The sequence below is a fragment of the Canis lupus genome, chromosome 29 (genome assembly GCF_003254725.2).
Source record: "Canis lupus dingo isolate Sandy chromosome 29, ASM325472v2, whole genome shotgun sequence".
Taxonomy (NCBI): Eukaryota; Metazoa; Chordata; class Mammalia; order Carnivora; family Canidae; genus Canis; species Canis lupus.
Window position 1 is genome coordinate 29,467,724 of NC_064271.1, and position 17,735 is coordinate 29,485,458.

The 17,735-nt window shown below is 37.4% G+C and overlaps 1 protein-coding gene and 1 pseudogene across 5 annotated transcripts in view; one reads left to right on the forward strand and one right to left on the reverse strand.

Moving 5' to 3' along the window:
- LOC125753972 (zinc finger protein 385C-like) overlaps positions 1–17,735 on the forward strand; it is a 122,807-nt gene that overhangs the window by 20,845 nt on the left and 84,227 nt on the right. The gene's annotated exons all lie outside the window — the stretch shown is intronic.
- LOC112650748 (60S ribosomal protein L23-like) lies at positions 12,097–12,517 on the reverse strand (annotated as a pseudogene).

Sequence of the window (17,735 nt, forward strand, 5' to 3'; positions counted from 1 at the left end):
AGAAGGCAGTGGAAGTACTCACTGGCTAATTAGAAGCTGGATCCTTAGTTTGTGTATACAGACAGTCTGTTTCAGGGAAGATTGAGAGATGGGCATTTTTGAATACTCTCTCTGCCCTGAGCCGGGGTTGGGGGATTGGATGGGGGGGATAGTCCAACTGACTGCTTACAAGCAACCTGTAAGAACTGCGTTTTTATTTGCTACATTCTTCTGTGATTCAGGAATGCACGTTCCATTGATTTTCTTAACTGGTGATCCCAGAACCATCCCTTGGGTGACAGATGCAAAGCTGCCATCTGAATGGCAAAAATCGGGTATGCCACATAGCTTTGGCAAGAATGAAGAGCAAGTGGAAGTCAGCTTCACTACTGGCAGGACAGTAAAGTGGTATAACTCCTCTGGAAAACTGATAGTATTAACTAAAATTGAACATCAGCTTGTCTTACCCAGCAATTCTCTTGTTTGTATCTGTCCTAAGTATTCTCCAAAGAGAAGTGAATGCACCAAAATATATATATAATAATGTACATTGCAGTGTTGTTCATAATGTTTCTCAATTAGAAACTATCCAAGTATTTATCAAGAGTAGATTTTGGCAAGTATGTATCTTTGAAAAATATTGAACTATTCCCAGTAACATAAAGGAATCCCATTAATTCATTGAAAATTCATCAACAATCTTAACATATGTGATTTTAGCACTTTTTTTTGCATGCATGCATAGTATCCTGAGAAAATAATACAAGTACTATACAAACAACTTCCATTTCAAAAAGAAAAAAATACTTTTTAATTTAAAATTAGAGGTAATGATGAAAAAAAGAGGGGGAAATAGGAGTTGCAATATTTATTTCTATAGGTATTTTTCAGCTAATTATTATTTTCATTGTAAAGCAGTAAGTACTGTGAGTAGAAAATAAATATGATTTTGTTCCTACTAAGATAAAAATTTAGTTGATAATACTAAATAAAATGTAAATAATAGTAAATAAAAGTTTACGAATCTTGATGGATACAGAGAATGGAAGAATCTAAGTGTAGCCAAGAATGAGGAATCCTGTAGGAGATGGCATGAAGGATGGATAAGATACAGACATATAGTATTACATGGGAGGGCCCCTCAAAGGGGTTAATGTATGGAGACAGGAAAGTGTAGGGCAAATGAGAGAAACTAGCAGACCAGGATTTCTTGCTTGCATGTACTTAGAAGGAAAAAAATGTGACAGAAAATGTTGGAAGGGTAGATTGGGTTCAGATCCTGGACAGTGGGAATTCTATTCTAAGTAATCTGGACCTTTCTCTAGTGCCACTGAATTCCTATGGAAGGATTAGAATTATTTGAGTAGAAAGTTGATAGTTGATCTGTTTCGAGAATGTAATTGGAGGAAACCTGAAGGGAGGATTTAACTGAGGAAAACAATATGACTTAAGGGGAATTTTGAGAATGTCCAGTCCCTTTGTATAATACATGATAACAGTTGATAGTACAGGAAATTACAGAATCTAAGTCTCTGAATTTTTAACCCAAGGAATCTTTTCTCTAAATCAGAATTAACTGGTAGCAAGCTACTGAATAGTCTAAGTGAGAAGAAATGACGGCATGAATTGGGGTAGTGGGAAAGAATATGTGATACATGATAATTACTTACCTATCATATCAGAACATATCAGGAATTATCACTCATAAAAGTATATCTGATGTTTGTTTCTTTGAACTTTATATTGGGCTTAATCTAAGTAATCTGTGTCAGGAGGGAGACAAAGTACATTGTTCAACAGCCACAAATTTTGCCCCTAAAGCAGCCTTGAAATATACTATGAAGAATTTTCTTTTCTTTTTTTTCTTTTGGTATTTGTTTACATTTTATTTTATTTTCTTTGACATCCCCTCTTTATTTTTTTATAATAAATTTATTTTTTATTGGTGTTCAATTTACCAACATACAGAATAACACCCAGTGCTCATCCCGTCAAGTGCCCCCCTCAGTGCCCGTCACCCATTCACCCCCACCCCCCGCCCTCCTCCCCTTTCACCACCCCTAGTTCGTTTCCCAGAGTTAGGAGTCTTCATGTTCTGTCTCCCATTCTGATATTTCCCACACATTTCTTCTCCCTTCCCTTATATTCCCATTCACTATTATTTATATTCCCCAAATGAATGAGAACATACAATGTTTGTCCTTCTGCGATTGATTTACTTCACTCAGCATAATACCCTCCAGTTCCATCCACGTTGAAGCAAATGATGGGTATTTGTCGTTTCTAATGGCTGAGTAAAATATTCCATTGTATAAATAAACCACATCTTTATCCATTCATCTTTCGATGGACACCGAGGCTCCTTCCACAGTTTGGCTATTGTGGACATCGCTGCTAGAAACATCGGGGTGCAGGTGTCCCGGCGTTTCATTGCATCTGTATCTTTGGGGTAAATCCCCAACAGTGCAATTGCTGGGTCGTAGGGCATATCTATTTTTAACTCTTTGAGGAACCTCCACACAGTTTTCCAGAGTGGCTGCACCAGTTCACATTCCCACCAACAGTGCAAGAGGGTTCCCTTTTCTCCACATCCTCTCCAACATTTGTGGTTTCCTGCCTTGTTAATCTTCCCCATTCTCACTGGTGTGAGGTGGGATCTCATTGTGGTTTTGATTTGTTATTTCCCTGATGGCAAGTGATACAGAGCATTTTCTCATGTGCATGTTGGCCATGTCTGTGTCTTCCTCTGTGAGATTTCTCTTCATGTCTTTTGCCCATTTCATGATTGGATTGTTTGTTTCTTTGCTGTTGAGTTTAATAAGTTCTTTATAGATCTTGGAATCTAGCCCTTTATCTGATATGTCATTTGCAAATATCTCCTCCCATTCTGTAGGTTGTCTTTTAGTTTTGTTGACTGTATCCTTTGCTGTGCAAAAGCTTCTTATCTTGATGAAGTCCCAATAGTTCATTTTTGCTTTTGTTTCTTTTGCCTTTGTGGATGTATCTTGTAAGAAGTTACTGTGGCCGAATTCAAAAAGGGTGTTGCCTGTGTTCTCCTCTAGGATTTTGATGGAATCTAGTCTCACATTTAGATCTTTCATCCATTTTGAGTTTATCTTTGTGTATGGTGAAAGAGAGTGGTCTAGTTTCATTCTTCTGCATGTGGATGTCCAATTTTCCCAGCACCATTTATTGAAGAGACTGTCTTTCTAACAATGGATAGTCTTTCCTCCTTTATCGAATATTAGTTGGCCATAAAATTCAGGGTCCACTTCTGGGTTCTCTATTCTGTTCCATTGATCTATGTGTCTGTTTTTGTGCCAGTACCACACTGTCTTGATGACCACAGCTTTGTAGTACAACCTGAAATCTGGCATTGTGATGCCTACAGATACGGTTTTCTTTTTTAAAATTCCCGTGGCTATTTGGGGTCCTTTCTGATTCCACACAAATCTTAAAATAATTTGTTCTAACTCTCTGAAGAAAGTCCATGGTATTTTGATAGGGATTATATTAAACGTGTAAATTGCCCTGCGTAACATTGACATTTTCACAATATTAATTCTACCAATCCATGAGCATGGAATATTTTTCCATCTCTTTGTGTCTTCCTTAATTTCTTTCAGAAGTGTTCTATAGTTTTAGGGTATAGATCCTTTACCTCTTTGGTGAGGTTTATTCCTAGGTATCTTATGCTTTTGGGTGCAATTGTAAATGGGATTGACTCCTTAATTTCTCTTTCTTCAGTCTCATTGTTAGTGTATAGAAATGCCACTGACTTCTGGGCATTGATTTTGTATCCTGCCACGCTACCAAATTGCTGTATGAGTTCTAGCAACCTGTTCAGGTTTTCTATTTCTTCCTGTTCCAGTTTTGGTAGTTTGTGGCTTTCCAGGAATGCGTCCTTTTCTTCTAGATTGCCTAATTTATTGGTGTATAGCTGTTCATAATATGTTTTTAAATTCGTTTGTATTTCCTTGGTGTTGGTAGTGATCTCTCCTTTCTCATTCATGATTTTATTAATTTGAGTCTTCTCTCTCTTCTTTTTAATAAGGCTGGCTAATGGTTTATCTGTCTTATCAATTCTTTCAAAGAACCAACTCCTGGTTCTGTTGATCTTTTCCACAGTTCTTCTGGTCTCGCTTTCATGGAGTTCTCCTCGAATCTTTATTAACTCTCTTCTTCTGCTGGGTGTAGGATCTATTTGCTGTTTTTTCTCTAGCTCCTTTATGTGTAAGGTTAGCTTTTGTATTTGAGTTCTTTCCAGTTTTTGAATGGATGCTTGTATTGCGATGTATTTCCCCCTCAGGACTGCTTTTGCTGCATTCCAAAGATTTTGAACGGTTGTATCTTCATTCTCATTAGTTTCCATGAATCTTTTAAATTCTTCCTTAATTTCCTGGTTGACCCTTTCATCTTTTAGCAGGATGGTCCTTAACCTCCACGTGTTTGAGGTCCTTCCAAACTTCTTGTTGTGATTTAGTTCTAATTTCAAGGCATTATGGTCTGAGAATATGCAGGGGACAATCCCAATCTTTTGGTATCGGTTCAGACCTGATTTGTGACCCAGTATGTGATCCATTCTGGAGAAAGTTCCATGTGCACTTGGAAGAATGTGTATTCAGTTGAGTTTGGATGTAAAGTTCTGTAGATATCTGTGAAATCCATCTGGTCCAGTGTATCATTGAAAGCTCTCGTTTCTTTGGAGATGTTGTGCTTAGAAGACCTATCGAGTATAGAAAGAGCTAGATTGAAGTCACCAAGTATAAGTGTATTATTATCTAAGTATTTCTTCACTTTGGTTATTAATTGATTGATATATTTGGCAGCTGCCACATTCGGGGCATATATATTGAGGATTGTTAAGTCCTCTTGTTGGATAGATCCTTTAAGTATGAGATAGTGTCCCTCTTCATCTCTCACTACAGTCTTTGGGGTAAATTTTAGTTTATCTGATATAAGGATGGCTACCCCTGCTTTCTTTTGAGGACCATTCGAATTGTAAATGGTTCTCCAACCTTTTATTTTCAGGCTGTAGGTGTCCTTCTGTCTAAAATGAGTCTCTTGTAGACAGCAAATAGATGGGTCCTGCTTTTTTATCCAGTCTGAAACCCTGCGTCTTTTGATAGGGTCATTAAGCCTGTTCATGTTCAGAGTTACTATTGAAAGGTATGAGTTTAGTGTCATCATGATATCTATTCAGTCCTTGTTTTTGTGGATTGTTCCACTGAACTTCTTCTTAAAGGGAATTTTAAGAGTCCCCCTTAAAATTTGCAGAGCTGGTTTGGAGGTCACATATTCTTTCAGTTCCTGCCTGTCTTGGAAGCTCTTTATCTCTCCTTCCATTTTGAATGAGAGCCTTGCTGGATAAAGTATTCTTGGTTGCATGTTCTTTTCATTTAGGACCCTGAATATATCCTGCCAGCCCTTTCTGGCCTGCCAGGTCTCTGTGGAGAGGTCTGCTGTTACCCTAATACTCCTCCCCATAAAAGTCAGGCATTTCTTGTCTCTTGCTGCTTTAAGGATATTCTCTTTATCTTTGGAATTTGCAAGCTTCACTATTAGATGTCGAGGTGTTGAACAGTTTTTATTGATTTTGGGGGGGGGGGGATCTCTTCTATTTCCTGGATCTGAATTCCTGTTTCCCTTCCCAGATTAGGAAAGTTTTCAGTTAGGATTTGTTCAAATACATATTCTGGCCCTCTGTCCCTTTCAGCGCCCTCGGGAACCCCAATTAAACGTACGTTTTTCTTCCTCAGGCTGTCGTTTATTTCCCTTAATCTATCTTCATGGTCTTTTGTTTGTCTCTTTCTTCCTCAGTTTCCCTCTTTGCCATCAACTTGTCTTCTATGTCACTCACTCGTTCTTCTACCTCGTTAACCCTCGTCGTTAGGACTTCTAGTTTGGATTGCATCTCATTCAATTGATTTTTAATTTCTGCCTGATTAGCTCTAAATTCTGCAGTCATGAAGTCTCTTGAGTCCTTTATGCTTTTTTCTAGAGCCACCAGTAGCTGTATAATAGTGCTTCTGAATTGGCTTTCTGACATTGAATTGTAATCCAGATTTTGTAACTCGGAGAGAGGACTGTTTCTGATTCTTTCTTTCGATGTGAGGTTTTCCTTCTAGTCATTTTGCTCAGTGCAGAGTGGCCAAAAACAAGTTGTATTGGGAAAAGGAGAAAAAGAAAGAGAAAGAAAAGAGAAAAAGAAAAAAAGAAGAAAAAAAAACAAAAAGAGAAAGAAAAAGAAAGGAAAAAAAGGGTGGGGGAAGCAAACAGAAAAAGCACACACACACACAAAACACGGGGGAGTACCTTCTGATTCTGTATACTTTAAGTCCCTTGACTTCCCCTGCAACTTGTCCGTCTAGCTGGTCTTCTGGGGGAGGGGCCTGTTGTGCTGATATTCAGGTGTTAGCACTTGGGGGAGCTGCTCTGCCCCCTCCCTGGTGCAGGGCTCAGTGCGGGTTGTTTACCCCGTGAGGCCCCTGGAGGAACAGCCCCAGTGGCCGCCGCCAGCTCTGCAGCCCTGGAATCAGCCCCCGCAGTAACTCCGGAGCTCTCCGTCTGCAGGGCCTGGAGGCTCCGGGGCGGGGCCGCTGATCTGCTCAGCTCGGGGCAGCAGCGTCCTTGCTGTCCTGGGCCCTCCCGGCCTCTGCCTGTTCCGGGGGAGGCCGGGTCCTGGGCTGTGCCCCGGCGGCCTGAGCTCCAGAGCCTGCGCTGTTGGATTCGGGGTCCCGGGCCCCGCACCCCCCTCCGCGGAGCCTCTTCCTCTGCCAGAGCCCCTCCTAGCTGCTCCCGCCCCGCAGCCCCCTCCGCGGACCCGCCCCCGGCCGCCCCCCCTGCCAGCTGCTCCCGCCCCGCAGCCCCCTCCGCAGAGCCTCTTCCTCTGCGGGAGCCCCTCCTGGCTGCTCCTGCCCCGCAGCCCCCTCCGCGGAGCCGCCCCCGAGCCCCTCCGAGCTGCTCGGGTCCCGCCGTGCGCTGCAGCCCTTAGGGAGCTCGGCGCACTCTCCCGGGGCGCAGGTGTCTGTTAGTGTCCCCGGGAGCCCGAGGGCATCCCCGCCCTCCTGGGTCCTGCTCCAACTCCCTGGGAGCCCCTTTCCGCCCGGGAAGGTCGATGCAGCTCCTGCTTCTCCGGGACGGGGCTCTCCTGTCCTGGGGACACTCGCCCCGGCCTCAGCCCGGCTCCTCGCGGGCCCCTCCCCCTTGGAGGCCTTTGTTTCTTTACTTCTTTTTCCCCGTCTTCCTACCTTGATAGAAGCGCGAGCTCTTCTCACTGTAGCATTCCAGCTGTTCTCTCTTTAAATGTCAGGCCGAACTCATAGATTTTCAGGATGATTTGAAGGTTATCTAGGTAATTTGGTGGGGACAGGTGACTTGGGGACCCTCCTCTTCCGCCATCTAGCCCCTCCTCCCTACTATGAAGTATTTTCTATCATGATTCATTTATTCAAAAATAGGGATTGAGTTCTTCGTGTGATGAGGCAGCATGCTGCACCTAGAGGTGGAAATATAAGTAAAAAAAAGATGCAGACCTCACGCTTGTGGAACTGACTGATTTGTGTGAAAGCCAATTATCAGTTCACAAAATATAATTTTTAATCATAAATATTGGTAAGGGATATGAAGGAAGTCTCATTGTGATATGGGAGTGTGAAGAAAGATTCGTCTTTATAATTAGTGTATAAAAAATTAACATGTATAGTGTTTGAGAAGCTAATTTAAATATGTTTCTTCGAAATAATATAAGTAGTATAACATAAGAATTTAAATGCTGATCCACATCAGTGAAGTTTGTGATTAAATCTTGTTCTAATATAATTTACTAAAATCTGAATATATGGGTCATAATTTTTCTGGTCTTTAATTCATTTGGATTTTCATGTATTCATTTGAATTTTTATGTGAAGTAAAAATTTTAGCCAATTTAATTAATTCTAAATGATACTTGAAAATACTGCTTTCTGAACTTTACTAGAATCATCTGGTCTACTTAATTGCTACTTTATTTTTGTAGAATTTTATTATCATAGAAGTTATTCCCGTTAGTCTAATAGGGAATTTAGAAAACAACATATAATTTCTTTTAACCCTGAAACAAAGTGTTTTGTGTTACATGCAGGATCCTTGGATCCTTGAAAGACACATCTCTGGGTCTCCTGTCAAATTTGATCTCCTTTGCTGGTTTCTTTTTCTCTAACTGCTACCTAAATTTATTGTTTTCCAAGTCTTCACCTCAGCTCCTTATGATGCAAATGCCTTCTGTGGACCTTGTTCATTCCTGCAGGGTAATTATCATCAGTAATACAGCTCCCGTGTCCTCATCTTTAGAACATGGTGATTTGGTGATTAGACATCTTAGCTGATTTCTCCCCAGACATACTCATGATGAAGAGTTGGGTTTGTAGATAATCTAGGTTTGAATCCTTTTTTCATAATTTACCAATTGTGTGTCTTTTCAAGATATTACTTAAAATCAACTTGTGTTTTGGTATCCTTATCTCTAAAATGGTAGAATAATAGCATATATATCATAGGGTTGTTTTGAGGCTTAAATGAGGTACTATATAAAAGTACCTGAGAAGAAATAAACAGTTCTTCAAATAAAACATAAAAATGGCCAGCAGACAGATGAAAAAATGCTTAACATCATTCATCATCAGGGAAATGCAAATCAAAACTACAATGAGATAGCACTTCCTACCTGTCAGAATAGTCAAAATCACAAAAGAAACAAGAGTTGAGAAGGATGTGGGGAAAAAGGTACCCTTTTGCACTGCTGGTGGGAATGTAGCCAGTGTGGAAAACATTTAGAGATTCTTCAAAACGTTAAAAATAGAACTACCCTATGATCCAGTAATCACACTCTTGGGTATTTACCTCCAAACTACAAAGACCACTATTTCAAAGGGATACATGCACGTCTATATTTATTGCAGCATTCTTTACAATAGCCAAATTATGGAAGCAGCCCAAGTGTCTGTTAATAGATGAATGGATAAAGAAGATGTAGTGTGTGTGTGTGTGTGTGTGTGTGTATATATATGTGTATATATATATAAAATATTTCATTGTGTGTGTATATATATATATACACACACACACACAATGAAATATTATTCAGCCATAAAGAAGAATGAAATCTTGCCGTTTGCAATGACATTAATGGAGCTAGAGAGTATCCTGCTAAATGAAATAAGTCAGAGAAAGACAAATACCATATACTTTCACTCATGGAATTTAAGAAATAAAACAAGTGGGCAAAGAGCAAAAAAAAAAAAAAAAAAAGACCAAGAAACAGACTCTTAACATAGAGAACAAACTAATGGTTACCAGAGGGGAGGTGGGTGGGGGGAATGGGTGAAATAGGGATTGAGGAAGGCACTTGTCATTATAAACATTGGGTGATATATGGAATTGTTGAATCACTATATATTTTATACCTTAAACTAATATGATACTGTATGTTAATTATGCTGGAATTAAAATGTACAAAAAATGTACCTTGTATAAAAAACAAAGCAAAACTTGAGACACTTATGTAAGTGTTCTATGTGTTTATGAGGGGACTTGCATTTCCAAATTGCAGATGGAGAAATAATTATTATATCACCTTTTTATTTGATTTATTAGATTCCTACATATTCATCCTTTATCTATGTAAGTAACTTTATGTCTGGTTATGGATGCTATTAATTGTTCCACTGAAGGTCAAGGCAGTATTACATTATTTATCATTTAATGTGCCTTTCAGATATTTTAAAACAAGATTGTAAATTTAGTACTTAAATTTAAATCTAAATGCTAATGACAGCATAATAAAAACAAATAAAGACATAGCTAGCCTCAAATATGAGACAGATCTCTTCAGAGAAGAATGTGAATAACTGTGAGCAGAGCTGATTTTGTGGGGCTGCTGCCCACTGGGTTAATAAATGAGAGGTGGAAGCCAGAAATTTAGCTTCTATCAGTAAAGCACATTAGAAGTGGTTTTCAAATACAGAGTTTTCAGATAAAGTATTTAATTGATTGCAAACAGTTTAATGTGTGGCACCCTTTTCATAAGCTATGGCTGAAAAAAAAAGGCCTCCAAATTCATCTTGGGGTTATGCTAATCTCCAGGAGCCCAAAGTATCTTGATTGGGTCTGCCATTTCCCTCAACAAAACTTGGAGTAAACCCATATTCTTTTTTTTTTTAAATTGAAGTATAATTAGCATATAATGTTATATTAGTTTCAGGTGTACAACACATTGATTTAACAATTCTGTACTCTGTGCTTACCACGATAAGTGTTGTCACCATCTAATGGGGTCAGCTACAGGCATTATTAAAAGAGCTAGAAAAAGTAAAGTCACACAGAAAGAGAGTGGGGAAAAGAAGAAAAACATATGCAGTATTAATAATATGCATATTTATAACAAATCTTCCACCTAATGTGAGCCTAGAATATAATTTTAAAGCACATTTAATAACATGTTAAATAAGACAAAAGCATTTATCCTGGATGAAAACAATTTTCTGCAATATCTGATAAAGATTTTGAAGTAAGTATGTTGTGGATATTCAACAAGTGAAATTAATACTTATCTTCTATAGAAACAGAATAAAGAATTATATTCTTGAAAGGTATATCCTAAACACCTCCAACAGTATATGCTACATAGAAAGCACTCATTAAATATTCCATGAGTAAATGAATAAAAAGTATAGAGTAGTGTCACTTACAAATATAAGTTTAAAGATAGGGAAGAAAGTATTAGCAAGTGAAACAGCAGTGTTTATAAAATAGTATGAAGTATTAGAAAACTGAATTTATCAGTATATATGTAAATATCACATTATCAAAATATGGTTTATCCCAATACTTAAGGAAGTTGAACACCACAAAATCTATTATTGCAGTTTATATTTAGTTGATACTGTGGCTGAAAAAAATAGTCCAATTAAGGACTATTGTCCTAGTGCTTGGAAATGTTGCTAATAGATAACTCTCAGCTACTGGTCAATTTCAAGAAATGACTGGATGAAGAGTCAGCTTGTCCAAGTTCAAGCCCCTTTTCCTGTACAACTTGAATTCAAATAACTGGTACATCAGGAAATTTAAGGACATGACCCTCTCCTGCCAATTTAAGAAAAGTCTGGTATACCATCCCATCTTAGCTTTGGAGCCTCTTGTGGTGTTGGATGGTGTTTCCACTGGGATTTCATTATAGTCTAATTTTTCCTTTTGCCCAGTCCTGTTTCCTTCCCTTTTCTTCCATAAATGATCCTAACACTTGATTCTCCATCACCTTTTTTTTTTTTTTCCATCACCTTTCTACCTCATACTCTGCATCCTGGGAAATCTTGCTAGTGATGGAATAATATTAATATATTAAAGAAAGCTATACAGGGAAAACACTTGAACAATTTAAACATTTATTCAAGATACATCTCTTAGGAAACTAGAATTTGAAGGGTATATTCATGAAGTAATGACCTATATTAAAACTAGAAGCAAATTAAGAAAAAACACAGAGCATTGGAACTCATAAGAAAGTGAAGCACCTTCTGGGGTTCCTGAGTGGTGCAGTCTGTTGAGTGTCTGACTCTCGGTTTCAACTCAGGTCATGATTCCAGGCTTGTGAACTCAGGGTCATGAGCTATAGCCCCGCCAGGCTCCATGCTCAGTAGAGAGTCAGCTTGGGACTCTCTCTCTCCTTCTCCTCCTCCCTCCCATGTTTGAGCTCTTTCTCTCTCTCTCTCTCTCTCTCTCAAATAAATTTTTAAAAAAGGGAAGCGAGTTTTCTTATATGGAAAATCAACATGCAAAGGCTCAAAAACATTCCTACACCACACTAAAAACTAATAGATAATATACTAAAATATACATTAATGATGGCAGTTAATAGTTTGAATATTTATTGTTTGCCCAGTACTCTTTTTTTTTTTTTTTTTTGTAAAAACTATACTATATTTTTAAAAAAGAGTGTAGTGGACACACAATATTGTGTTGGTTTCAGATGAACAACATAATGATGCAACAACTCTATACATTATGCTGTGTTCACTACAGTGTAGCTGCCGTCTGTCCCCATACAATGCTGCTACATCACCGACTATATTCCTTTTATTTTTATGTAGTGCTGCCAGCATTAGATGCAATCCTGGGCCACAAGTCTGCACCCTCCTTTGCAACTGGTCCTGTGATAACAAAACCTTTGATTTCACCATCATTTTTTACTATGACCTCCATGTTATCTTCAAAATTGAGAATTGCGCCATCTTTTCTCTGGCATGACTTTCGTTGTTGAATTACCACTGCTGGATGTACCTTCTTTCTGAGCTCTGGTTTGCCTTTCTTCACTGTGGCCATCACCATGTCACCCATACCTGCAGTAGGAAGTCTGTTCAGCCGTCCCTTGGTCCTCTTCATAGAAATGATATACAGATTTTTAGCTCCTGTGTTGTCAGCACAGTTGATCACGGCTCCTACGGGGAATCCGGGAAATCCAGAATTTCACCCCAGAGGACTCACCACATCATTGCTTTGACATCTTGAACACCAGAAAGGGACAGAAAGCCTGTGCCTTTTATTTTTATGACTTACTCATTTTATAACTGGAAGCCTGTATCTCTTGCTCTTCATCCATTTTGCCCCAGTCCCTACCGCTCTCTCCTCAAATAACCATCAGTTTTTTCTCTGTATTTACAGCCTGATTCTGCTTTTTGTTTATTCTTTTTTTTTTTTAGCTTCCTCTTATGAGTGAAATCACATGATATTTGTCTTTCTCAGTCTTATTTCACTTGTTTGCCTGGTATTTTGATAAAGGCTTTACGTATTCCCAAGTAAGATATGAATAAGTATCTAGGAATAATCTTAATAAAAGATGGTAATGTATATATGGAGGAAATTATAGAACAATGTTTTAGGGTAGAAAAGAAAATCTGAAAAATGAGGGCTGAGTCATTTAGGGATTATTAGATTAGTGAAACTTTAACAAGCTAATCTTAGTAGTTCTACATAAGATCTAAGAACCAAGAAGAGCCACAGCATTATTCAAGTTGTTAGAGAAACTTTTCTCATCATATATAAGCTCACTATAAATCTATTATAATAAAGACAGAGCAGTATTAGGATGGAGATAAATAAAAATAGGTGTAACAAAATAGATCTCAGTCTATTAATGTATGGACACCTGATATGTGACAAATAAGGCATTGCACAACAGTGAGAAAGAATACAGTAAATAGTTCTGGGATAATGACCAACCTTACAGAAAAAAATAAATTTAGGTTTTTGTGTTTTTTTTAAGATTTTATTTATTCGAAAGAGAGAGCGAGAGTGCATAAGCAGGAGAAGCAGCAGGCAGAAGGAGAGGGAGAAGCAGGCTTCCTGCTGAGCAGAGTGCCCAATGTGGGGCTCAATCCCAGACCCTTAGGATCATGACCTGAGCCGGAGACAGATGCTTATCTGACTGAGGCGCCCCTCAATTTATATTATAATTATACTATGCACAAGATCAATTCTAGCTAGGTTTAAAAAATTTTAACGGAGAAAAGCAAACTTTTAAAAACTTTTATCAGGAAATACTGATAATCATATTTATGATCTAGTGGTTGACAAGGATAATTTCGAGGAGAAAAAAGCATAATCCATAAAGGAATTGATTGATGCATTGACTTCTTTAAAATTTAAGTCTTCACAGCAAAAGATATACACAACTTCATTTTTTATTATTTCTCAACTTATTTTTAATACTTGATTATATATTTATAGATTTTCAGACATAAAGTATTTTGCAGAATTTTGAACATTTCATAAATAACGTCCTAACTTGGTTTTTCTGTTCATTAATAGTATTTTTAAAATAGTAGATATAGTCTTAGTTCATTCATTTTTAATTTTCATAACCTATTGAGTAGCAAGGATATTCTTCATATATATTGATATAAATTTATATAGCTTACAAGTTTTTCTTTTATGAACAGTGTGGCTATAAATATTGTTGTGATGGGACAGACATTGCATCCAGTTTACTTTAGAGAAAAGGTATGTAGACAGGTGAAGGAAGGAGGCAAAGGAATAGGATCAGGAGAGGACACATGGAGTTTTATACAGAACAATAGACCAAGAAAATCTGAAGCAAATATAGCATAAAGTTACATTTGTAAAGGTTGGGCAAATGGCACAAAGCAGTTTTTCATATTCCATTACATGATTGTTTCATATATAAGAAAGAGCTTCTTGTTTTCTTAATGCTTTCTGCCTTGAGTTCAACCTTAGATGGTATTGATATCGTGAACTCTTTTTGTTCCTTTCTTATGTATATTTGCATAATCTGTTCCTTGTGACATTTCTGAATCATTTTCTTTTAGATGCAGTTTTAAAAACACTGCATAAAAATGAATATTATTTCTTGATTGAGTCTAACATTCCTTTTACTTTCCAATAAATAGATGGGTTAATCCTACTTATATTTTTCAACAGTGTCAGTAAGATAGAATTTATATACCAGACAATTCACCAACTTAAAGTCACTCATTTAAGGTATACAAATTCAGTGTTTTTTTCATATTCATTCATGGTATATGCAACCATCACCAGACAATCTGCATTAAAATATTTTTGCCCTCCCAAAAAGATACTCTATATCCCTTTATGGTTATCATTTTTTTTCCCATGAGTGCCCTTACTGCTAGGTAAACATTGCTCTAATTTCTGTCTCATTAAGAGTTTTCAATTCTGGACATTTCATATATATGGAATCTTACCATATCTGGTCTTTCTGTCTGGGTTCTTTCACTTACTATAATGTTTTTGAGGTTCATCCATATTGCACTGTATATCGTCACTTCATTCCCTTTCATTGCCAGATAATACTCCATTCAATGAACAACATATTTTAGTTATCCACTTATAATTTGATAGACATTTCTATTGTTTTTATTTGTTTTTGTTGCTATTTTTAAAGCTGCATAGAATGTTTATGTGCAAGTTTTTGTGTGGTTGTATGTTTTCTTTTGGTTGTATACCTAGGGCTGGAATTACTGGATTATATGGTAACATTTTGTTAAACGTATAACGTTCAACATTTTGAGGAACTTCCCAACTGTTTTACAAAGCAGTACTGGAAATATACTGGACCAGTATATTTCTACCAGCAATATATCAATTCCTGTTTCTCCACATTTTTGTTAATATTTGTTATCTCTAGTTCTAGGCATTAAGTAACTGTAAAGAAGTATTTCCTTTGGGTTTGATTTGAATTTTCTAAGTGATTAATGATGTTAAACATCTTTTCATATGGTAAGTCTCTTTGGAGAGTCTCTTTGGAGAAGAGTGTGTCTCTTTGGAGAATTGTTTATTTAAATCCTCTGTCCAATGAGAAGATGCTCTGCATCACTTGCCATCAGGGAAATACAAATCAAAACCACAATGAGATCCCACATCACACCAGTGAGAATGGGGAAAAGTAACAAGGCAGGAAACCACAAATGTTGGAGAGGATGCAGAGAAAAGGGAACCTTCTTATACTGTTGGTGGGAATGTGAAAAGGTGTAGCCACTCTGGAAAACTGTGTGGAGGTTCCTCAAACAGCTAAAAATAGACCTGCCCTACGACCCAGCAATTGCACTGTTGGGGATTTACCCCAAAGATGCAGATGCAATGAAACACCGGGATACCTGCACCCCGATGTTTCTAGCAGCAATGTCCACAATAGCCAAACTGTGGAAGGAGCCTCGGTGTCCATGGAAAGATGAATGGATAAAGAAGATGTGGTTTATGTATACAATGGAATATTCCTCAGCCATTAGAAATGACAAATACCCACCATTTGCTTCAACGTGGATGGAACTGGAGGGTATTATGCTGAGTGAAGTAAGTCAATCGCAGAAGGACAAACATTGTATGTTCTCATTCATTTGGGGAATATAAATAATAGTGAAAGGGAATATAAGGGAAGGGAGAGGAAATGTGTGGGAAATATCAGAATGGGAGACAGAACATGAAGACTCCTCACTCTGGGAAACGAACTAGGGGATAGTGGAAGGGGAGGAGGGCGGGGGGTGGGGGTGAATGGGTGATGGGCACTGAGGGGGGCACTTGACGGGGTGAGCACTGGGTGTTATTCTGTATGTTGGTAAATTGAACACCAATAAAAAATAAATTTATTAAAAAAAATAAATCCTCTGTCCAGGTTTGAATTGGATTTTTTTTTTTTTATTGAGTTGTAAGAGTTCTTTATATTTTCTGGATACAAGTTCTGTATCACATACATGATTTGTAAATATTTTATTTCATTCTTTGGATTGTTTTTTATGTGCTTAGTGTTTTTAAAGCATTAAAGTTTTTATTTTGATGAGGTCCAATTTATCTTTTTTTGTTGTTGTTGTTATCTGAGCTTTTAGTGTCACTTCTAAGAATGGTTTGGCTAATCCAAGATCACAGGGATTCAAGCCTTGTTCTTCTAAGGATATTCTAATTTTACAGTTTTTACATTATGTAAAATAAAAATTTTAGGAATTTTTATATATTGCATATATTTATAACTGTGTAGGTATAATTGAAGTTTTAATTGAAAAAAATGACTCCCATTGAATTGTCTTGGCATTCTTGTTGAAAATCAGTGTCTGAATTTATTTCTGGGCTCTTATGTCTATTTCAGTGATCTAAATGTCCAGCCTTATGACTGTACTACACTGTCTTGATTACTGGAGCTTTGTAGTAAGCCTTGAAATTAGAGTTTTGAGTCCTTCAAATTTGTTCTTATCCATAATATATCTTAATATGTATAACAAATATGATACCACATATTATAATGTATTATACATTATATAATACATATTATTACTGTCACTTATTTTTAAAAAAATTTTTTAATGTATTTTTTTAAGATTTTATTTATTCCTAGAGACACAGAGAGAGAGAGAGGCAGAGACACAGACAGAGGGAGAAGCAGGCTCCATGCAGGGAGCCCGATGTGGGACTCGATCCCGGATCTCCAGGATCACACCCCGGGCTGCAGGTGGCACTAAACCGCTGAGCCACCAGGGCTGCCCTGCTATCACTTATTAAGTGTAGTCACCACTGTCACCATACAATCTTATTCCAGTATTATTGACCATATTCACTATGCCATACTTTTCATCTTTGTGAATTACTCATTTTATAACTGGAAGTTTATACCTTATCTCTTTATTTATTTCATACATCACTTCACCCACCTTTCCTCTTGCAGCCACCAATTCATATTGTGTATTTGAGTCTGTTTGTTCATTCGTTTTGTTTTAGATTCCACAAATAAGTGAAATCCTATGATACTTGTCTTTGATTTATTTCACTTAGTATGATACCCTCTAGGTCCATCCATGTTGTTGCAAACAGCAAGATTCCATATTTTTATGGCTAATATTTTATTGTGTGTATATACCACATATTTTTTACCCATTTATCTATCAGTGGACACTTAGTTTGCTTCCATATCTTGGCTATTGTAAATAAGGCTGAGGTAAACTTGGGGTGCATATATCTTTTTGAGTTAGTGTTTTCATTTTCTTTGGGTAGATAACCAATGGTGGAATTACTTGATCATGTGGTATTTCTATTTTTAATTGTTTGAGGAACCTCCATGCTGTTTTCTGTAGTGGCTGTACTGATCTATATTTCCATAAATAGTGCATGAGCGTTCCCTTTTTTCCATATTCTCGCCCATATATTTCTTGTGTTTTTGATACTAGCCATTCTGACTAGTGTGAGGTGCTGATCAGTGT